General features: G+C 36.9%; 1 protein-coding gene and 1 long non-coding RNA gene across 3 annotated transcripts in view; both read left to right on the top strand.

Moving 5' to 3' along the window:
• SESN1 (sestrin 1) overlaps window positions 1-22,034 on the top strand; it is a 113,644-nt gene that overhangs the window by 7,528 nt on the left and 84,082 nt on the right. The window lies entirely within an intron of this gene.
• Window positions 1,124-20,857, top strand: LOC106508918. The gene is made up of 2 exons (XR_001306055.2): window positions 1,124-9,559; window positions 17,174-20,857. It is a non-coding gene; the product is annotated as an uncharacterized LOC106508918 (long non-coding RNA).

Here is a 22,034-nt window from a genome sequence, read left to right as displayed (position 1 = left end):
CAGATTCGTTTCCACTGAGCCACAACAGGAAATCCCTGCTTATTAAATTTCAGTTTAAGATCATAGGTTATTTATGACATCATGGAGGACATGATACATAAACAATAGTTTAGCTTAATTAGAATTGTTTTCTTTAGCACTACGTGCTCTGAAAGTGCTATACAGATCACTCATGAAGTAAAAGAATTAGAAAATAGATGTGCTGTTCTCTTTGAATTATATTTATTTTCCTTTTGGTAAACCACTAGAAATTTGCAGGATATCATTTAACCATTTGAATTCACAATAACTAAAACAGCTAACTTAAGGATTTGTTGAAACTTTCATATGACAGAAAGTAGCCATGGACTCTTAGGTCTAATGAAGGATTATTAATCACTTGAAACTTTGAAACGGCAGGACCTTATTTGGTGTTATGTCTTCATCATAAATAATGTCATATTTAAAACCACTGTTTATGATGTAGCAAATCAGCATGTACTGGAGAAACCATAGACATGGGAAATATTCTAGAATCCGTGGAAGGACAGGGGAGATGCTGCTTGAGGAGAAGGCAGTGCTTAAAACATAGGATGAAAGTTATGCTGGAAGTACATTAGCACCAAGCAAACCTTGCCACCGATTTTAATCTCTTCTTAGTTACCATTTCTCAAATCAGTCTATATTCTTTTCACATCATGGTAAAATATTTACTTTTCATTTTTGTCTTTTGTCCTTTTAGGGCTGCACCTTCGGCATATGGAGGTTCCCAGGCTAGGGGTCTAATCAGAGCTACAGCTGCCGGCCTTTTCTACAACCACAGCAACACCAGATCTGAGCCGAGTCTACAACCTACACCACAGCTCACGGCAATGCCAGATCCTTAACCCACTGAGTGAGGCCAGGGATTGAACCTACAACCTCAGGGTTCCTAGTCGGATTCATTTCCACTGTGCCACAAAGGGAATTCCAAAATATTTACTTTTAACCTTAAGAGAGAAAGACCTTGGGAGTTCCCAGTGTGGCTCAGTGGGTTATGAAGCTGACTGGTATCCATGGGGATGAGGGTTTGATCTTTGGCCTTGCTCAGCGGGTTAAGGATCCGGTGTTGCTGTGAGCTGTGGTGTAGGTCGAAGATGCTGCTTGGCTCCTGAATTGCTGTGGCTGTGGTGTAGCCGGGTAGCTGTAGCTCTGATTTGACACCTAGCCTGGGAACCTCCATATGCTGCAGGTATGGCCCTAAAAAGCAAAAAGGGGAAAGACCTTAATTGACCTTGATGATATTACCTAGTACCTTAAATTACACTGGCACAGTATACTCAGGGGCATCTGAGAGGTTTTCAGAATGGTTGATGGTATTTCTAGGGGCAATGGGCAGGCTGGAAATTGAAGTTATATTATGGGTACATGGTTTTATGCTTGTCTTTTTTTCCCATTGGTTACTACACCAAATTAAACTAATGTCATTGAAGGTACATTTACCATGACATTTATGTACAGAAAAAAAAAAAAGCCTTTTGAAAGATTCTTATTTTTTTTAAGATGCTTATTTAAAAAAAAAAAAAAGATTTCTCACTGGAAATACTTAGGGAGTTTTTGTAGGATAACAGTTGAAACCATTTATTGGATTTTCCCAGTTTTATTGTTGAAAGTGTATATTACTAGTAGGCTGTTGTGTTTGTGAAAGTTTCAGTTTATATGAAAACAACTTGTGAAATTTGGCAGCACGAGAGTTGTGTCTTCTTATGTTCTAATCTCTTTTATATAATTACTTATAGAAAATTCTAATTAGATTGCAGTGAAATATGCAAGTACCTTAGAAAAGCGAGATACTTTTAGTTTTAGCTTTTTTAAAATCTTACTGTTTTTCCTTCATTTTTTGGTTTTATTGAAGTGTGCTTGATTTACAATGTGATAATTTCTACTATACAACAAAGTGATTGTTATACAAAATCATACCCTACTTTTTTAGTTTTATGCTTTATTTTAATCTTACCATATTTTTAATTTCAAAAGGGAAAGGTCTACATAGATTTATAAATTATTACTTATAAAATTACCTTCAAACAACTTCCTACACTTTTAAACCATACTAATGAAAATAAAACTTATGATGTGAGTATTGTTAGTTATACCTCTCAAATCAACTTTCATATATATATATTCATTAAATGGATAGTATTTAGTGTTTTAACTTAAAAATTGTTTAAATTGCAAGATAATAAATATTAGCCCTTTTAAAAATTAGCTGGGATAATTTGTCAGTTCTATTTGTAATATTCAGTAAAATCTAATTAGAATTTTAGTTTATCCCACTAAAAATGAGCATTTGCTGTTTTGACACTTCAGTGTTTGACAGGCATTGCACAATCATCTTTAAACTTTACATGATTTCATTTCTAGCAAGTTGGCAGGTGTTAGCTGTCTATAATTATAACTGAGTAATTTTTCAAATGCTATTCATAGCCTAAACACAGCAAGAAATTCTTCCGATCATGTGATAAAGACCAAGCCTTGCAAAATAGTGGTAGAGTGATATGTTCAGTGGTACTGAAGGACATAATTAAGAGACGCCTTTCAAAAGTTAAAAGTGATTTAAATGGTAGAAAGACAAGTTTTCTCACAAATAAGATCTCTCACAATTGTTGATAGTGATTACACCTCACCAAATTAAGGTGTGTCTATTTTTTTCATCTAATGACTAATATATGCATAGACTTAAATTATGAAATATAACCTATACTTACTCAGTTTTGTTGATGACAGAGGTTCTGAGTATAAGAAGTAATTGAAATTTTAGTGAAGTAGTATAGATTTTACTATTGAACCTAATGAATTATTTCTTCTCATTTCATTCACGAGGTATTAACTGCGTACCTACTATATGCCAAACACTGTGCTTATCTGTCTTTTGACTTAGCAACAGGAAGGCTGTAAGTTTCTCTTAATTTTAATAATGGTTCTACTTAAAAAACAAAATAAGCTTGTTCTTTCTTTTTCTTGATTTTTTTCTTTTCTTACCATCTCTTTAAAATATACAGTCTCATATTGACTAGAGATATTACTTCAGAAGCATTTAAAGATCTTGGAATATCTTTACTAGACATACACTCATGAATAAATTAACCTGTGTAGTCTCAGTTTCCTCTTTCTTTTTTTTGTCCTTTTTTTTTTTTTTAGGGCCACACCTGCAGCATATGGAATTTCCCAGGCTAGGGGTCAAATCGGAGCTGTAACTGCCCACCTACACCACAGCCACAGCAGCGCCAGATCCTTAACCCACTGAGCAAGGCCAGGGATCAAACTTGCATCCTCATGGATACTAGTCAGGTTCGGTTCTGCTGAGCCATGATAGGAACTCTGTTTCCTCATCTTGAATTGACATTATTTTTATATCTATCTTGTGATATGGTTATAAAAATTAAAGATCATATTGATAGTGCATTTTGTAAACATTGATATACTGTACAAATTTAAATATGAATAAACTTCTTGAGACTGTTTACTAATCTGTAAAATGAGAATAATAATAATACCACTGTCACAGGGTAGTTTTTGAGAATTAAGTGAACAGTAAAGTATGCAGAAGTGGGCCTGTTACCTAGAAAGCATTCAATAAATATTGGTGATGATGAATATTGGTGGTGATGATGATAAATGAATATTGGCAATGATAGTGAAGAAAAATAATAAGATGATGAACTTGATCTAGGTCTTTAAGCTAATGAGAACTCCAAACTGGTATTACTTTAGGATTTTTATATGTAGAATTTAGGATTTTTATGTAATTGACTTTCATATATCCCACACTTGTTATCCACATGTATTAACATCCCTTAATTGCCCTTTGTACAGAAATTTTGATATATTAGCTGATTAATGCTAATGTCCAACTTTATCAAAGCATGCTTCTAACCAACTACTGCCTCAGAAATTTGAGCCATAGGTGATGGCAGAACTGTAGCATCTAGTTACTCAGAGTTCAACATCATTCTAGTGTGTCACCGTGGCACCAGCAGGGAGGGGTTGCAGGCAGGCAGCTGCATGTGTCATCCAGGTGGTCAAGTGTGTATACAGAGGTCCATTGCCAAGGCCTGTGCTTTGATACCGGGACAGCAGTAGAGGAGAATGGCCAAGACCATGGGCTTTAGAGTTAGTCAGACCTAGTTCTAAGTCCTGCTCTGCCAAACTTTATGGCCTTGGGCAAGCTATATAACCTCCTAAACCTCAGTTCCCTTACAGAATTGTGAGGATTAAATGAAGTAACATGTGCAATACTTACTGCAGTTCACTTAAGCACGAAGTGAATGTTAACCGTTAGTATTTCTTGTTGTGCCCTCACAGTGAGATTGAGGGAAAGGAAATAAGAAGTTGAGCCCTCTGACACCATATGCCCTTTAAGGTACCCTGAGTATCTGGGCAACTGGGAAAGTTTTCACCTACTTTCCAGGACTTTGGCCTTAGGGAATAGCACCCTATAGGAAATAGCACCACTGGGAACCAAAATAAGGGTTTTATAAATATTGTTTCAGCACTCTGAGAACCAGTTCTTCCCCCAGTACCATGCTAGTCTAGTATTCCACTTAGGAACATTTGACTTTCAAATGCATCTTCAAGGATATAAAATAGAGGAAAGAAAATGATGGCTTGTAAGCCAGTGCTGTCAGTAAGCAACTAAATCTTCTGTGCCTAGTCACTGCATGTCTGATGTTTCAGGCAAGTTATCTGCTGCGGAGGCTGTCTGCATTAAAGGTCTACTAAAGAGATTAGAGCTGCACTGTCAGTGTTCCTACTCTGCTTCCCCCAATGGGAGCCTGATGTATTAAGCAGAAAATCCCCAGCAGTCCTTTCACTCTTGCCAGATGAGTGGCCTGGCCTAGACAGCTTGATATGATTTTAAGAACAAAGTAACTAAGGAAAGATTACATTGCCCCCAAATACCCTAGAAGTAACAGGGCTTCAAGAGATTTTGTACCATGTTTGATTTCTTGAATTTACTTCATTGGGTGTAGCAAGTGTCTCTGGCCCTCCTCCTGAGCTCCCATGGCTGCCCCTCCTATGATCTGTGGCACATTGGACAGAGTTCAGTCATCTTCAGCAGTCTCTTAATCTAGTTTTGTAGAATGTATAGTTTTGAGTGTAGTAAGAATAGGTATTCCATATGCAAAACCTGGTTCTTAACCCTTTTCATATATCCTTAACCCTTTTCATTCAGTCTTCACTAAAGAGTAGGTATTATTATCCCCATTTTATGCAACAGGAAAAAAAAAAAATCAAGGCTGGGATAGGTTAAATAACTTGTCCCAGGTATCACAGCTTAGTGAGAGGAGGAGCCAGATTTCAAACCCAGGCCGTGGGACTCCAAGTCCAGTCCATGCTTTTCAGCATTATCCTGCATTATCTGAATAAAAATTTAATATATGGCTCCTAATAGTGAAAATATATATTGCTTTCTCTTCCAAAATTATTTTTCCTTCAGGATGAAATGTAAAACTTTGGTTTCTGGGAGAAACCACATTCTTAGATCTTATTAAATTGCGTATCAAATTCTTATTTAAACCCTGACCCATCTTGAAATTGCATTTGAACCTTGCTGAATCTTTGTGTTTCACTGTAGAACATAATTTTCAGTATGTTGTCATTATAAACTTCACCTCTTGCAAGAAGGTGCTAGACTGCGATCTTGGAAATAGGGTATATAAAAGGCTTATCTTTACATTAAGAGATTACCAAGTAAAATGGTTTTTTTAGTGAACTGCCTAAAAGAAAATTTGGTATATTTCCATGAGTAATAGACTCAAGATTAGCTTTGAATGTTAAAAGAGCATTCTCCTAGCTAGTTCATTGTTGCCATGACAGTGCTGGCAGTGCAAGTGTTGTAGTAACTCCTTGCAATGATCTTATTTTAGACCCTAACGTTTGCAGTGCTGAACATCCCCTTCCCCGCCCCATAAGTAACTCTAGTGGAAAAGTACTGGTTTTATAACTGGCTTCTGGCTTTGTAGCTGAAAGACTGCACTATTGTGGGCTTAAAAAAAAATAGTGTAGGAGTGTTGAGTGTTTTTCCCGTGGATTATAAATGCTTGAAATTTCCCAAAATATGGTATTGCATTACATGTCATACAGCAAGTTGTTTACAGCTAAAAAGGAAAGTGGCCTCAGTTGTCTTCTTATGAAATCAAGCCTAGGTTATATCATTACTTTGATCGCACAGAGAAATCATTTTGCCATTTGTATGTGCACACTTTAAAGCCTTTGGATTCTTATTTATTATGGAAAATTATCACTAGAATCATAAAAGATTATGCTTAAATAGTGTAAAAGGCACTCTTCTCTTGTCCTTTCCATAATTCAACTTTATCTGATCAAATTGGAGTATTTTAATCTTGATTTTTTAAATTATGAACTAAAGTTATAAAATGATTTTAAGGAAGTACCCAATTTGAACTGTGTACTTAATTGTTTAGAGTCTTAATTTTGTTACTTATATGTTACAAAATTAGATTTCACTGATGTTTTCTAATTGTAAATCCCATTATAACTATACTATTAAGCACAAAATATTTTCACACTCATAGTAGTGCCATTTTGTATACTTTTGCATTCCATTTGTTAGGTCAGAGTTTCATTGTCTATGGCATGTGCACTAAAAATCTAGTATAGCATGAAGAAAAAATTGATTATGGCAACAAACCTGGTAAAAGAAGATGGAAAATCTGTTACACTTCCTTAATTAGTGACAACTACCAACAAATGATTACATATACTTTTTTTCCCTAAATGCCACCTTAAACATTTAGTTCATCTACCTTAGATGCTAGAGATTTAAGCAAATCTCACATGATTGGGTCTGTAGTGAGTATTGCGGTATGAGTGTTTGACAAGCCCTTTTCCTGCTTTTTTTCATTTTAACATATAAAAGTAATTTTCAAAACAAAAGTCTGTCTCCAAGCTAGACTTGTATTTTGCTTTTTCACCAAGCAATGCATATTTTTTCTTGATTTTGTTTTTATTATTTTTTATTCCCTTTAGTGCACTGTATTATTGTAAATAAATCTTTAGTGGTTATTGTTCAGATTAAGAGGTGTTTAATTCCAGTTTATGCTGGTCTTCATTGGTTCCTGATTTGAACTTGGAAGTAGTTGTATAGTAAAATGTGAAGAGTAAAACCTTGAGGTAAATATTCTGTCATTTAGTACTACAAATTTATATTAAATGCCATTTATTGGTTGGAATGAAACTATATTATGGCTCTTTCTGCTTTCTTAAAATAATTAATAACAGGGTTATTTATTTTTTTTTTTTTTCTGAACTCCACCTCACCTCTAGCTGATCTCCCTCTCCATCTAAGGCTGAAATGGGTATACTTTTTAAAAATAAGAATTCATTTTAAATCTTTCTTTATGCCTGATACTATTCTAATTCTGTGAGAGATATAAAAAGTTGAAAACAACCACTACCATTAAGAATTTTGCAATAATCTAGAGAAAAACATTAAGAATAAATCAAGACTTTCACTAAAAATGTTAAATTTTATGGTAGTATGTTGACAGCTGTGGAACTCTCTTGGTGGGAGTGTATCTACATAGTAATTACACATCCAGGAAATCATCTGAAAAAGATTGATGTATGATGATAATCCCTGTAAGTGTTATTTATGATGTAAATGTGTTATCTTTACATATCTTTATATATAAGTTGATAATCTAAATATCCAGTTATTAAATTATTGTTAAATTATAGTACATCTGTATAAAGGACTATAACACAGTTATTGAAAATTATTTTAAAATACATAAAAGAAGAAATTATATATTTAAGTGGAAAAGCAACTTTTAAAATAGTAGGCCAAATATATATATTTTTATAGAGAGAGGGAAATGTCAGGAAATCTGCATGTACCAGAAGAGTTAGATTAGATTATTAGAGATTTTATATTTCTTTTTATAATAATAATTATTAACAAACATAATTTTATTGAGTGTTTACTGTATGCTATGCTTAGTTATAAGCATCTTACATATAACATTTGTCAGATTTCAGGTGGGTTACAGGTTTTGAGGAAGATATCTTCCCAAAACAAATACACAAATATGAATGCACCCCCTCACTTTGAGACTGGATTAAGTTTCTTGATTTTTTTAGCTAAGGAAACAGGACCTTCTCCAAATCTGGGCTCTTTCTTTGAGAAGAAGCACTTGCAGCCTGCTTGGGTGCTGCTTTCCCTGGCCCCCAGTGCTCCTAAAGGTGGTGCAATTGCTACTGACACTCCCAGGGTCACACCATATCTGCAAGACTCAATTCCTGTTATTCTCTTGTGTTTTTCCACTTAAGGTTTACATTCACATTCTGAAATAATGTATACAAACTTTCTCTGTACTTCCTTTGAAGGCCCATTTCCCTGCAATGTCTAGTTTTACACATACAACAGTTCTGTGACTTGAATTTTACTTTTTATAGATGAAGAAACAGAACTATTAGGTAACTTAATTCAAGTACTGAATATGGAGAGTCAGGAGGCATGTCTGACTCCATGTTCTTAACCACTAATCTGTTTTCCTATAGTCTTTGTGTTTTTATTCGTGAGCACATGTTACTTTTATATTGGAATATGACTTAAAATCAATGTGGGAAAATTATATAACATTCACAGTGTTACAGTAATTCAGAGCAAGGAAAGATCTGAGTGGGTTGGGATAATAAAGACAGCTTAGTGGAGCAAATAAATTTTAATGTAATAATTAACTTTTCTTCTCAGCTTATCTGTTTACACAAGTACACACTGCTTCTATCCTCAGCATGCCCAAACCAAACCTCTTATGACTGGCTGTAACTAATGCTCTGTTGTTCTTCCCTGCAGACTAAGTTTGGCCTCATTTTTGTTTCCTTTCTCTGGCCCCCTTTTATTTTCCTTTTGCTGTCTGTCAGTGCGTGTGTGAACATGTAACTATAACTTTTGTCTGAGCCCTCTCTCACTTTATTATGAATAAAACACTAGCTTGGCTGTTTCCATGTGGTAATGCCATCATAATTTAATGTTTGAGCTGGCTAAAAGTAGTTGTAAAAATTGCATTCGTTATATTTAAAAAACTCATTGGAAGGAAATAGAACTCAAATCTTGAATATTGTCTGATGAGTTAACCTTATAGCATAAACTGATGTTCAATCAGTATGCACTGGCACAGCAGTACTTTTTTAAATACTATTTTCATACCAGTTGGTAAATAGGAAACAGAAACTCCAAAAAGCAATAAAATTAATAAATTAATAATATATAGTCAGGATAGGTGGTTTATCTTAGAAACCACACATGCACTTCAATTCCAAGCTGGTCTGGTCACTGAAGCATGGAGCTAGGAAGTTTGCTCAGATGTTCTGTTATTTATTTCAGATATTGGAAGTACAAAAGCCCTTGGGTGGGAGAGAGAGACCCAGCAGGTGAACTGAGGAGAACGTAATCAGCAACCCACAAAAAGAGTACCCAGTTGTGCCAAGAAGACAAGCAGGGTTCAGGCCTTGGTGGTGACTGGGGAGGCTGCTACAAGCCAGTGACAGAGACTCTCAGGGTATTGTCTCTCAGGTGGGCTTGAGCAGTGTTTCTTTGTTTAACAACTGAATTATTCCTTCATAACAAATTTGGTGACTTAAAACCATACACATTGTCTCAATTGCTGTGGGTCAGAAATCTGGTTATAGTTGAGATAGGATCCCTGCTTCAGGGTCTCCCATGAAGCTGCAGTTAGTTAATGTCTTGACCAGGGCTGTGGTCTCATCTGAGGCTCAAATGGCAAGGAACACATTTTCAAGCTCACATAGTTGTTGGAAGGATTCAATTCCTTGAGAGCTGTTGAATTGAGAGCCTCAATTCCTTGCTGCTAGCTCACTGGCAGCTCGCTCTGTTCCTTGCCATGCAGGTCCCTCCACCTGCGTTTCAGAGAAAGTACCTGAGAAGAACCAGAGCCAGGTACTAGCAAAGAGTGCCAGCAAGACAGAAGCCGCAGTCTTTTTTGGGGGGTTTTTGTTTTTGTTTTTGTTTTGCTTTTTAGGGCTGCAGGTGCAGCATGTGGAAGTTCCCAGGGTAGGGGTCAAATCAGAGCTACAGCTGCTGTTCCTACCACAGCACAGCAACTCCAAATCCAAGCCCTGTGTGTGACCTATACCACTGCTCTCAGCAGTGCCACTGAATGAGGCTAGGGATCAAATCCAAATCCTCATGGATACTAGTTGGATTAATTTCCACTGCACCATGATGGAAACTCCCAGAAGCCACAGTCTTTTATAACCTAATCTTGGAAAGGACATTGCCATCATTTTTTGCCTTAATCTGTTCATTGGAAGCAACACACAAGATCCGGCCCATACCCAAGGGGAGCATATAAAAACAATGGAATGAACACCAGGAGGCAGGGCAGCAATCATTGGGAACCATTTTAAAGCAGCCTGCCACAACAACTCAACTTTTGAAGCTAGGTGCAAGGAAGAGCACATCTCCCTGTTTACTGTGAAGAGTTGTGATTTTATTTATTTATTTATTTATTTATTTATTTATTTATTGCCTTTTCTAGGGCCACTCCCATGGCATATGGAGGTTCCCAGGCTAGGGGTCTAATTGGAGCTGTAGCTGGTGGCCTACACCAGAGCCACAGCAATGCCAGATCCGAGCTGCGTCTGCAACCTACACCATAGCTCACGGCAATGCCGAATCCTTAACCCACTGAGCAAGGCCAGGGATCAAACCTCTTGGTTCCTAGTCGGATTTGTTAACTACTGAGCCATGACAGGAACTCCCAAGTTGTGATTTAATTTATATTCTCAGAAACCTAGTTAATGCCAACAGAGGGTGTGGTCCAGCAAGTGATACTTTGAGCCCAGGCTCTGTCCCTCTCCCCATCCTTGCAACCAGTCTCCTGATAAAAGAACCTCACCCCATCCTGGCCAATAGATGCCCTCCTCCAATCACTGATTGGCACCCACCAAGGTTCTGTTGGAGAGGCCTGCCCACTTCCCTCTCACAGCTTCTTGACCTTTCACTTTTTTCTCCATCTTCCCCATGACTCTTCTGCCCTTATTATTCCTGTGTGATCCTAAGAAATTCCCTGCTTCCCACTCTGTGTACTAAATGTAAAACAGCATTTGTCCAGAAGGTAGGAAGTAGCAGATGGTTTTCTTGTCATCATTTAATGATTATCTAATGAGCATTGAATCAAATCTTAGCTGTCTCTGTGATTTGAGGGGAAAGGGAAATAAATATAAAACCTAAAACTTTAATGAGCATTCCCAAGTAAATAATGAGATCAAACATTATTGCAAACTCAAATTTTTATTCAGATGTCCCAAACTCAAATTGGTATACTTTACTATAGGTTTAGTGTTATCTGAAAGGGAACAGATGAAATAACTTCTTTTTTTCATTTTATAAGCTCCAGTTCTTATAGATTTTGGCTATTTCAAAACTAGGCCAAAATGATTATGTAACTGATAGCAATTTTTAAAAATTTTCACCCCACTGAATACAATGTTAAGTTGAGGCTAGGGTCTTTTCAGTTGTAGGGAAAGCTCTTGATTTTAGTTTAAAAAGATCATTTATCATTTTCTTATATTAATTTTTAATATATTGGCCAAAAATTTGATGAAAATTAAATTACTTTTCTCATATACACTTAAAATCAAAGAAATGCATGTATATATAATCTCCAAATGTTAACAGTGGTTACATTTGGGCTGTGGTTTATACTTTTCTACATTTTCCCAAAATTTTTATAATGGATACTTCTGTTTCTTCTAATAAAGCTAAAAAGCACATGCCATTGAAAAGAAAATAAGCTCAATGGATCACTTTATTCATACAAGATGACCTTTATGGCAAGTAGAACTTGAGTATACTCTCTGAAATGTTTCTTCTAGTATGTTATGTACTAATTTTAAGAGATTCAATTCTTTAATTTTCCTTAGAAATACCTTTCTTTCAAAGATTTTGACTGTTGATAGAGCAGGCTTTTTTAGCTAATGAATTTTGCATTTGTGGGTTTTTTTCTTTGTCTTCAAAACATTGTATGAAAATTTATTCGGAATGCAGCTTCTTGTATGTAGCTTTTATGAACACTAGATGGCACCATTGCTCAACTTAAATCTGGTTTCTCCATCATATTTTGGTATTCGGGGCCTTAGACAAGCTGAATGTGCAACTTAGGAATGCTTACATTTCTCTTTTGTTTTAGAGGAGGGAGTTTGGGGAGAAAGGGAAAGTTTCCAAGTTCAAGTAATAACTGAGCTTAACAGGTTCAGTTTTTTCACCTATCCATAAATTACCATATTAATAACAACGGTATCAGCCATAATTCCACAAATATTTATTGAGCACCTGCTACTTTTAGGCACTGTTCTGAAGGCACTACATACATCAGAGGGCAGAAGAGATAAAAATTACAACCCCCATACAGCTTACATTCTAGTGCTTGCACTTTTTCTCCAGGTGCCACTCCAAGTTCTTTACTTGCATCTATCCATTAACTCATTTAATAAGAAGCAGCTGAGGCACAGAATTTGTCTGATTCGCTCCTGTTCACCTGGCTAGTTTACGTGACAGAGCTGGGATTCAAGCTCAGACATTTAGTCTTTAAAGTTTGCTCTGTTCATCTCATCACTATACTGTCTCTCAGAAACAAAGAATATTTTATGATTCTGTTGAATGAAAAAATACAAACTTACCTGTTTGTTTATATTTGTTCCCAGATCTGTTCAAGTATTAGTGCCATTTTTATTGAAAAAAAAAATACTAAAATGCCTATTTTTTAAAGTGATTCTATGGCCAACCATCATGTCTCTTTCAAGATAATATAGCTCAAGTCACAAACACAGCTGGCCTTGTTTCAGTATGTATATTTAATCATCCTTATAGGTCTATTTACTTTAAATTCCTTGTATGGTCATGTAATAATTTAGCTATGTTGTACTAATAAAAGCTTAACCAGATTGTGATTCAGTTGTTGTATGAAACATGAGGCATCAAGTATCAAAAGCTACAACTTGCCACAACGAGAACTCCTGAAATTGGTAGTTCTTAACAGCTCAGCCTCTGTTCTTTTTTGCTGCAGAGCTGTATTAGATAACTATGATTTTTTTTTTCAAGTTCCTGTTATGGCTCAGCGGAAGCAAATCTGACTAGCATACATGAGGATGCAGGTTTGATCCCTGGCCTCGCTTAGTGGGCTAAGGATCCAGCGTTGCAGTGAGCTGTGGTGTAGGTCAAAGACACAGCTTGGATCCTGCGTTGCTGTGGCTGTGGCGTAGGCCGGCGGCTATAGCTCTGATTCAACCCCTAGCCTGGGAACCTCCCTATGCTGTGTGCAACCCCAAAAAGATTTTTTGAAAAAGAAAAAGATAACTTTTTTAATTGCTAATAATTAGAATTAACTATTTTAATTAAATGAAATAATTAGTAAAAGAGAATCACTGGTGTTCACCAGGGACTAGAAAGAAGTTTTCAGAGAAGAGATTATATTGGCAGATGCTACAATTTAAGGGTTCTCAAATTAAGGATTTTGGTTACATCTGGGCTGTGGTGCCCCTTAAATTGAATACAAAATTGTGTAGACTGATGAGCATTATTTCTTGGAAGAGAGCCCAGGTCTTATCAGATTTTCAGAGAGATTATAAGCCTAAAAGCTTAAGAACCACTGCTAAAACTAGAGGGGCCTACTGCATATTAAGCTTGCTTTCATTAAACTTTAGAGAAAAGTTTAAGTGACTCAAATTTATGAGTTTTAAACCAACAAAGGGAAGATTTTGTGGATTCACTGTTAGCTTATCTCTCTTGGTCTGCTGGTCCTCTTGTGGTAGTATCTCTGGTGATATTGATACTTGAGTTACTTAATGTTTGTCATAAACTGGCAGGCCCACACCAAACAGTTTAGAGGTTAAAAGTTGAAGTCTTGCTTCAAGAATGTTAAGACACAGGGAGCCCAGCTGAGCCCAGTAGAGTGCCCTTGTGTAACATGGAAAAGAAATACATACTTGGAAGCCACGAGATATGGGGGTTGTGTTTTCCCTCAGCAAAAGCTAATTAATACAGAAATTGGTATTAACCACACTGTCAGGGTCCATAACCTGGTTCTCATAGCCAAACAGCTACAAGTTGTTTGGACAAGTTACTTAACATCTCTAAGCTTCAGTTTTATTATCCACAAAATAAGACAAGAGTGCTTTAAATCAGTGAGATAATAGCACCTTTATCTCTTTAAGGTACTCAGCATAATGCCCACCTTAGTACTTAGTATGACAAAAAGCCATTAAATCCATCTTTGTGTATGACTCATTTGTCTAAAATAATAAGTCTTCTTACCTTCTAGCTCCTAATTTTGTTTTATTTTTCTTCTTAGCTCCAAACACTACCTAACATAGTTACTCACTTGTGGATTCTATTTGCCCTGCTAGGTTATAAGCTCAATGAAGATGGAGACATTTTGTTCATTGCTGGGCTCCCTAGGCCAGTATTAGCACATACATACAGATACCCAATAAATATTTGTTGAATGAATGAATGTTAGCTATTATTACTAATTGGCAATTTCTGTCCACCCTCCCAACTGCCTGGACCAGCTGCAGCTTCAAAATGAAGTAAGGAGACCCAGAGGAAAGTCTCTTTCCCTAACTGAGGTAGCTGAAATTATAGCTTCAAAAGGAATGTTAATCTCTTCAGGCACTCTCTACTGTGGTCTACAGACCAGCACCATCTTTATCACCTCGGAATTTGTTAGAAAAATCTCAAGGCCTCTCTCCAGTCCTAATGAATCAGACTTGAATCCCCCACTGACTCTAATGCACATTATGGTTTGAGAAGCACCATGTTGACCATTTTAAGGATTTTGGATTTTATCCTGTCGGTAGAGAACCACTAAAATATTTTAGGTTGAAGATTACATTATCAGATTTGTTATTTAAAATACTCACTCTTGGAGTTCCTGTCGTGGCGCAGCAGAAACGAATCTGACTAGGAACCATGAGGTTGTGAGTTTGATCCCTCGCCTTGCTCGGTGGGTTAAGGAACCAGCATTGCCATGAACTGTGGTGTGGGTCGAAGATGTGGCTCAGGTCCCACGTTGCTGTGGCTGTGGTGTAGGCCAGCGGCTACAGCTCCGACTAGACCCCTAGCCCGGGAACCTCCATATGCCGCGGGCGCGGCCCTGAAAACAGCCAAAAAAAAAAAAAGCCAAAAAATAAATAAATGAAATAAAATAATCACCTTGTGCAAAAACAGTGGTTGTCTTTGGGAAGAGAAACCTTTTGGCTGAGGACAAAGATGAGACAGATGGTTTTTGCAATATACTGTTCCCTAGTCTTGTTCTGATATGGCCAGCATGTGACCTGTCCTCTGGCCCCAGCCCCCCTCTCAGACTTATATCATGAAGAATGGACACCTGGCTTCACATTAGGGCTCTGTGCACACCCACATACAGCTACCACTTGCTCATTCCCTGGGCCTAGGGGTGTCCTTATGGGCCTTGTGTTCAGCCATAGGGAGGACAACCCATAAGCCCTGAACGAGGGCTTAGCCCACTTGGGCAGAGAGTCCTAGGGTTCAAGCATGGCATGGATGGGTATATGCCCATGGTTCCATGTACTCCTCACCTATAGTGGGCTCTCGAAAGTGCAGGGACCCCCTTGTCTGGGTCTCAGAGATGTAATGCCTTTTTGTACCTCATGTTTTCAGATTATGTAATGTACTTGTTCAATGTGACTATATTATCTACATTAAAAAATAAAATAGAATATTAAATCATAATAAAGTTACATTGGCTCCTATGTGGGCACGGAGAGGAGGGGTGCAGCAATGCAAGCCTGAAGACCAATTCAAAGGCTGTTTCAGTGTTTCAGCAATAATTGATGTTATGTTTGGGTTAGCATGATAGTAATGAAGATGCAGTTTTAACTAGTTTTTCATTTAAGTATTTCACTGCTATGTTGTTTAAATAGCATAAATTCTGTATGTCATTTTTTTCTTAAACAGTATGTGCAAATTAAACCTTCCAGCCCTTGAATATTTGTGTTTTTAATTTCCCCTCAAGTTTTATTACAGTTCTTTAGGATTCTAGGTTAAAATCATTTTCTCAGAACTGTGAAGATATTGTTCCATCATTTCCTAGCACCTATTGTTTATAATGAGAAGTCTTATGTCAGTCTGAATCTCATTCTTTTTTCGGAAACCTGTTTTTTTGTTTTGTTTTGTTTTACCTCCCTCTGAGAGCCTTTTCTTTTTTTTCCAACTTGTTTTAAATCTATTGAACAGTTCAAAGAGTAATACAGTAAACACCACATCCCCTTCACCTAGATTCACATGTTAACATTTTGCCACTGTGACTTTCTCTAATTTTTTTTCTCCCTTTTTGCTGAACTTCTTGAACATTACAAATTCTTCACACCCTGAATATTTTATCATGTATCTCCTAAGAGCAAGAACATTCTGGGAGCTTATGATGTTTTTAATTCATCCTTAAAGTTTTGAAATATTATCAGTATATGTTAGAATGTGTATCTCTCTCTACCTACCTTTGCAGTTGGGGCCCTTTAAATATAAAGATTCTATTCTCATTATTATTATTATTATTGTTATTTATTTTTTAATTTTTTGTCTTTTTAGGTCTGCATCTGCAGCATATGGAGGTTCCCAGGCTAGGGGTCAAATCAGAGCTGTAGCCACTGGCTGATGCCACAGCCACAGCAATGCCAGATCTGAGCTGTGTCTGCAGCCTACACCACAGCTTACAGCAATGCTGGATCTTTAACCCACTGGGCTAGGCCAGTGATCAAACCTGCAACCTCATGGTTCCTAGTCAGATTCATTTCCACTGAGCCATGATGGAAACTCCTCAAATTATTCTTATGTTATTTATTTTCCTCCATTATCTCTGTTATATCTGACCTTTTTTATCTACTGTTAGATAGGTGTTTGAGCTCCATCTTAACCTTTTCCCATATATCCCTTCTTTTTCTCTCCTTGGAGAGTTCCCTGAAATTTGTCTTCCAAATTACAAATTTGCTCTTCAGCCTGGTTCTGCTATTCTGTGCTTCTGTTGACATGCTTATTCAGCATTTGTATTTTTAATTTTCAGGAACTCTTTCTTGTTTTCTGATTATTCTTTTCTCAGAACAACCAATTCTTCTATAATGAGTATTTTGTTCTCTACAATCTCTCTAGTTTCTTTTCCTCCCTGTTGAATCAGCCAGGATCCTGGCAGGAAATGGATGACACACTCACATGGGGTGCCTGAAGAGAGTTTAATGAAGGTATGCACAGAGTTATGAGAAACCATGGTGATGGGCTAGTGAGAGCTATAAACCCCAAGGGGCAAGATTTGGGAGAAATTACTGGAACACGATGAGATTAATGCTTATAGAAGGCTGCCTGCCTAACAAGACTGTGGTCTTCAGTGGAGGAATATACTTACTGCTGGCCCTCAGCCTGACAGGGAGGTCAGTGCAGGAGTAATTATGCTGACCTTCTTCTCCCTGCCTTTCAACCTGTTAGTGCCTCCCATTGGAAGTGTGTAATTATAAGCCAGATGGCAATGGATCTCCAATGATTCAGTCCATAGAGGTGAGCATTTTGAAGCACAAAACAAGGCAGAATAGTCAGTGAGACAATTTGGAGAGGCAGTACCTATATTAAATCTGTTGGTAAGTGGATTGGGGAAAGAGTGCTTTGGGCTGAGCCGGTAGAAGGCAGCAGCAAAAATAAATTGCCCAGATAAATAGTCAAGATGAGAGCAGTTGGAGGAGGGGATTTTTTTTTTTTTTTTTCAAGATTTGAGGAAGCAGAAACAAGAGGAGAGAGATGAAAGAGAAAAATCTGGAAGGAGGGAGGATAAGACTGGGATATAGCTTTTGGAATGAGAGTCTGCCAGTGAGAGCTATAAACCCCAAGGGGCAAGATTTGGGAGAAATTACTGGAACACGATGAGAGTAATGCTTATAGAAGGCTGCTTGCCTTACAAGTACTGTGGTCTTCAGAGGAGGAATCCAGTGAGATGGATCCTTTGAAGTGTTTATAGTCATCCTTATTTTCTTTTCATTTGGAAAACTGTCATAACAAGCATCCAATTTCAGGAGATTTTCTCTGTCCATACAAGACTTTGACACTCGAGGACTATGTATGAGTGACACTTTGGGGATTGATGGTGAGTTGGGGCACTGTGCAGGGGGAGTGCCACAGGAGCTCAGGGAAGTGTGTTACAGTGTGCAGGAGCCCACAGTGAAGACGACACAATTGCTTTGTGCTCAGATAAACTAGATCTCTGTGGATGAGGAGGGGAAGTTATGTGGTTGGGGAGACGCTGGAATTCAAGTTACTTGTTGAATAATAAGGACAGTGGGACAATCAGACTGCAGACTCTTGAGGTTCTGTGTATTCATCAGAAAAGCAACTAAAATAAATGTTGTTAGAATTAAACGTTAAAAAAATGTATTTTAAATAAACCTATCTAAGGAAACAATTGTTTTCGTTAATATTGTACCAGAATAACCATATCGAAGGAAGTAATGTGATAAGAGCCTTTCTACCTTCATTTGTTTTTCAGATCTGAATGTTTCTTTTGTGTTCTGGCATCCCTTTACTGCTTCAAGTGTGATTTATGTTTGCTGTACTGAAAGTCTTCATTGACACTTTACCCAAACAAATCAATTTTTGTCTGCATAGACTCTCTAAAAATTTTGTTTTCTGTGCCATAGTCACAGTAACACCAGATCTGAACCATATCTGAGGCCTACACTGCAGCTTGTGACAACATCGGATCCTTAACGCACTGAGCAGGGCCAGGGGTCAAATCCACATCCTCATGGAGACTAGTCATTCTTAACCCACTGAGCCACAACAGAAACTTCCTAAAACTTTTAAGGTTAACACTGTTTCACTATTGAAGTATGTTCCTTGTGGGGGTAGTCATTGAATTTCTTCTTTTGTCTTTTAAAATAGTGTTCATTTATATCTATTGGTTATTCAAATGGTTTAGAGCTTTCACCATTTTAGGTATCTTCATGGACCCCTTTGAGCCTGAGTTCCCTTTTGGTAGTTTTTGATGCTTGTTCCTTAGACTGAAGTTAACCACTTTAGAGTTGTATGATATTCTTAGTTTTATCTTGTTAGGTTTTTGGACTGCTTTTCATTGATTCTGATAGTTTGGGCATTCTATGATAGAGTTTCTAGGAATGAGCATTTATTCCATCATCTTTCTAGAAATCCCCTTAACTTTTTTTTTTCTAAAATTAAATAACTATTTGGTAAATTTCTTGGGTTTCCACTCTGCTGCTAGATTATTTAAGCACTTTGCCATCATTTTTTCATCAGTGACTCTTTCGGAGTCCCCTCCAGATAAATTCATTTTCTCTTCTTCATATCACACATTCTGGAAAATAGAAGATTTCTTGGGTTTCATTTTTATTAAATTTACATGCCATCAGATAATCTCAGTGCTATGATACATGTCCAGATCTTAGTTATCAAATTGGTCAAATTTTCCTAAGGGAAATAGGAGCAACCCACATATGAGTCCTGCCTACTTTCTTTTTCATCCTATTCCAAAGGATTTCAATGACTCCCTTATCCTTACTACAGGGGAAAAAGGGAAATAGTAAACCTCTACCTCCATCCCCACCCCTGTTCTCCAAAAAAATATAGTAACTACCTCTGCTTCCAAAACAGGTTTGTGCTTGCATCTCTTCTCATCAGGAAGCTATGGCAAAGGGTCTGGGGAGAAAGAGATATGAATAGAAATGGTAGGTTTGTGTCTGTATATTATTAGTTTATGGATGTATTATTAAGCCAAAAATCAAGATTTGGATGGAATCTAATAAAGTATTGCTTGTCAATATAAGTATTAGAAAGAATTAATTTGGATGCAAAACTAGGGTTTCTAGAGTATTATCTTAGTTTCATAATTTGACCTTCCACTATATATATAGTAGTAAAATGGTATTAATTCTTTTACTCATTCTAAAGGTATCTCTCAAAATTTGAGAGGCGATCTCATTCTCAGCTACCTTAGGTTCTGACCATACATTAAAAGGAGTTCTTTGTAAAAAAAAAAAAATAAAAACAAAAACAAAACTTCAATATCTTCATTTTAGACTATAATTATAGATAGTATTCTGTATTATATTAGAGGAAAGATTTAAAGAAAAAAAGTATTTTAAAGAAAATAAATATTTTTGTTTCATTATTTTTCAATCTTTAATAAATGGGCAGTATTTTGTGACACAGAATATTACTATCATCCTGTCTAAGAGACAAATGTGTGATCCAGAGCATTTTCTATACCTGAGTACGCATGGTAGTTTATTTTAGCCTTATAGCCTTGTCCCTGTTAAGCCCAGTAATCTCGTTTTTTCTTTTTTCCTTTTTGAAGATCCTCTAGTCATATCATACCATCCTTGAAGACACTTCAGAAAGCAGAACAACTCTGCTTCCGAGTTTCCTCCCCTTGTCTCCATGATCGCATAGAAGGGAATATGTGAGAGGGTTAGTTAAATGATTTTTAAAACTAAATGTGTTTATATTTAGTTACTTAAAACACAGTAGATTATTTCTTTTAAAAATGAGATTTATAAGGAGATCCTGCTGAATAGCATTGAGAACTATGTCTAGATACTCATGTCGCAACAGAAGAAAGGGTGGGGAAAAGAACTGTAACTGCAATGTATACATCTAAGGATGACCTGACCCCCTTGCTGTACAGTGGGAAAATAATTAAAAAAAAAAAAAATGAGTAACAAAAAGAAATAGATCTCTGAAAATTGAGTAAATGGAAATAGGAAAAGGAGAAACTTTAACAACATTCATATAAAGCTGAGAGGCAGCAAAATAAATAATAACAATTTTGGGGAAAATGGTATTTTTTTAATAAACCTGGAAGAATATTGATAATGATTCTCAAATATGCCTATATACTAAGGGGAATAAAAGCATGTTCTAGAAGCCCCCTCAACCTCTGTAGGGCAGCTGGGAACTGGGATTCAAACAGGGCTGGGACCAAGTACCCAAGGGCTGTTTCTTTCTGTGGAAAGGTTTTATTGCTCATTGATTTGGTACAATTTCAGATGTCTTGTTCTCCCTGAGACCAACTGTGAAGTACATTTCAGACTTTGCAGGTGAAGGCATCTCTAGCAATTGTATTTTTAATTTCATGGCTAAATTCATGTTATAATATTGCTATTTTTCTATGTCTGTCTCCCCCTCCCTCCCTCATGCATGCTGTCTATCATCTCTCTCTCTCTCTATCTCACACACAACACACACACACACACACACACACACACACACACACACACACCTTTAAAATTCTTATGATTTCCGATAGTGTTTTGGTCAAGGGCAAAATTCTGTACATGGCCTCACATAATTTATCATTGCAGCTGGGACATGATGAGAAGATGGATTCTGAGAAGTCATAGGAGTAAACCAGGATGAAAAGTCACCCTCCCTATAAGGCTGTCCGTGACCTGGCTGCTGCTGGCCTCTGCAGCCTTGGCTTGCAGTGTGCTCTTCCTTGCTCTGCATGGCCCAGGCTCACAGACTATCTGCAGTTCATTTTTCAGGCACACTGTGCTCTGTTTACTCTTAGTAGAAAGCTTTCTATGTGCTTTCCCCCTTTCCTTAATAGAGCTTCTCCTCTCTTTAATAGATCTCCTCCTACTCATCTTTCAGATCTCATCAGTTGGAGATTCCTTGGCTAATAAGCCTTCTCAGACTTTCCTGACTAAATCCATTCTCTTTCATCATTCTTCAGGGCACATACTTCATTTCATTTAGATAATTCTTGGGTTAATGTCTGTCTACCACTGGAGTGAGACTTCATGTAGGTAGAGGCCTTGCCAGGTTTTCTCATCATTTATTTCTCCATCACTCGGTGGGCACATAATAATAGCTAAGTAAATATTCGTTAGCTTAATTAATTTAAAAGAGGAAGATAAAGTCAAGCTTACTGCATAACCTAAAATATTTAAGTGATACTCAATTCTGATATATCCATTTAATTTTTGTTTAAAATAATTAATACATTTATATT

Source organism: Sus scrofa, chromosome 1 (genome assembly GCF_000003025.6).
Source record: "Sus scrofa isolate TJ Tabasco breed Duroc chromosome 1, Sscrofa11.1, whole genome shotgun sequence".
NCBI lineage: Eukaryota > Metazoa > Chordata > Mammalia > Artiodactyla > Suidae > Sus > Sus scrofa.
This window is presented reverse-complemented; position numbering and strand designations above follow the sequence as displayed.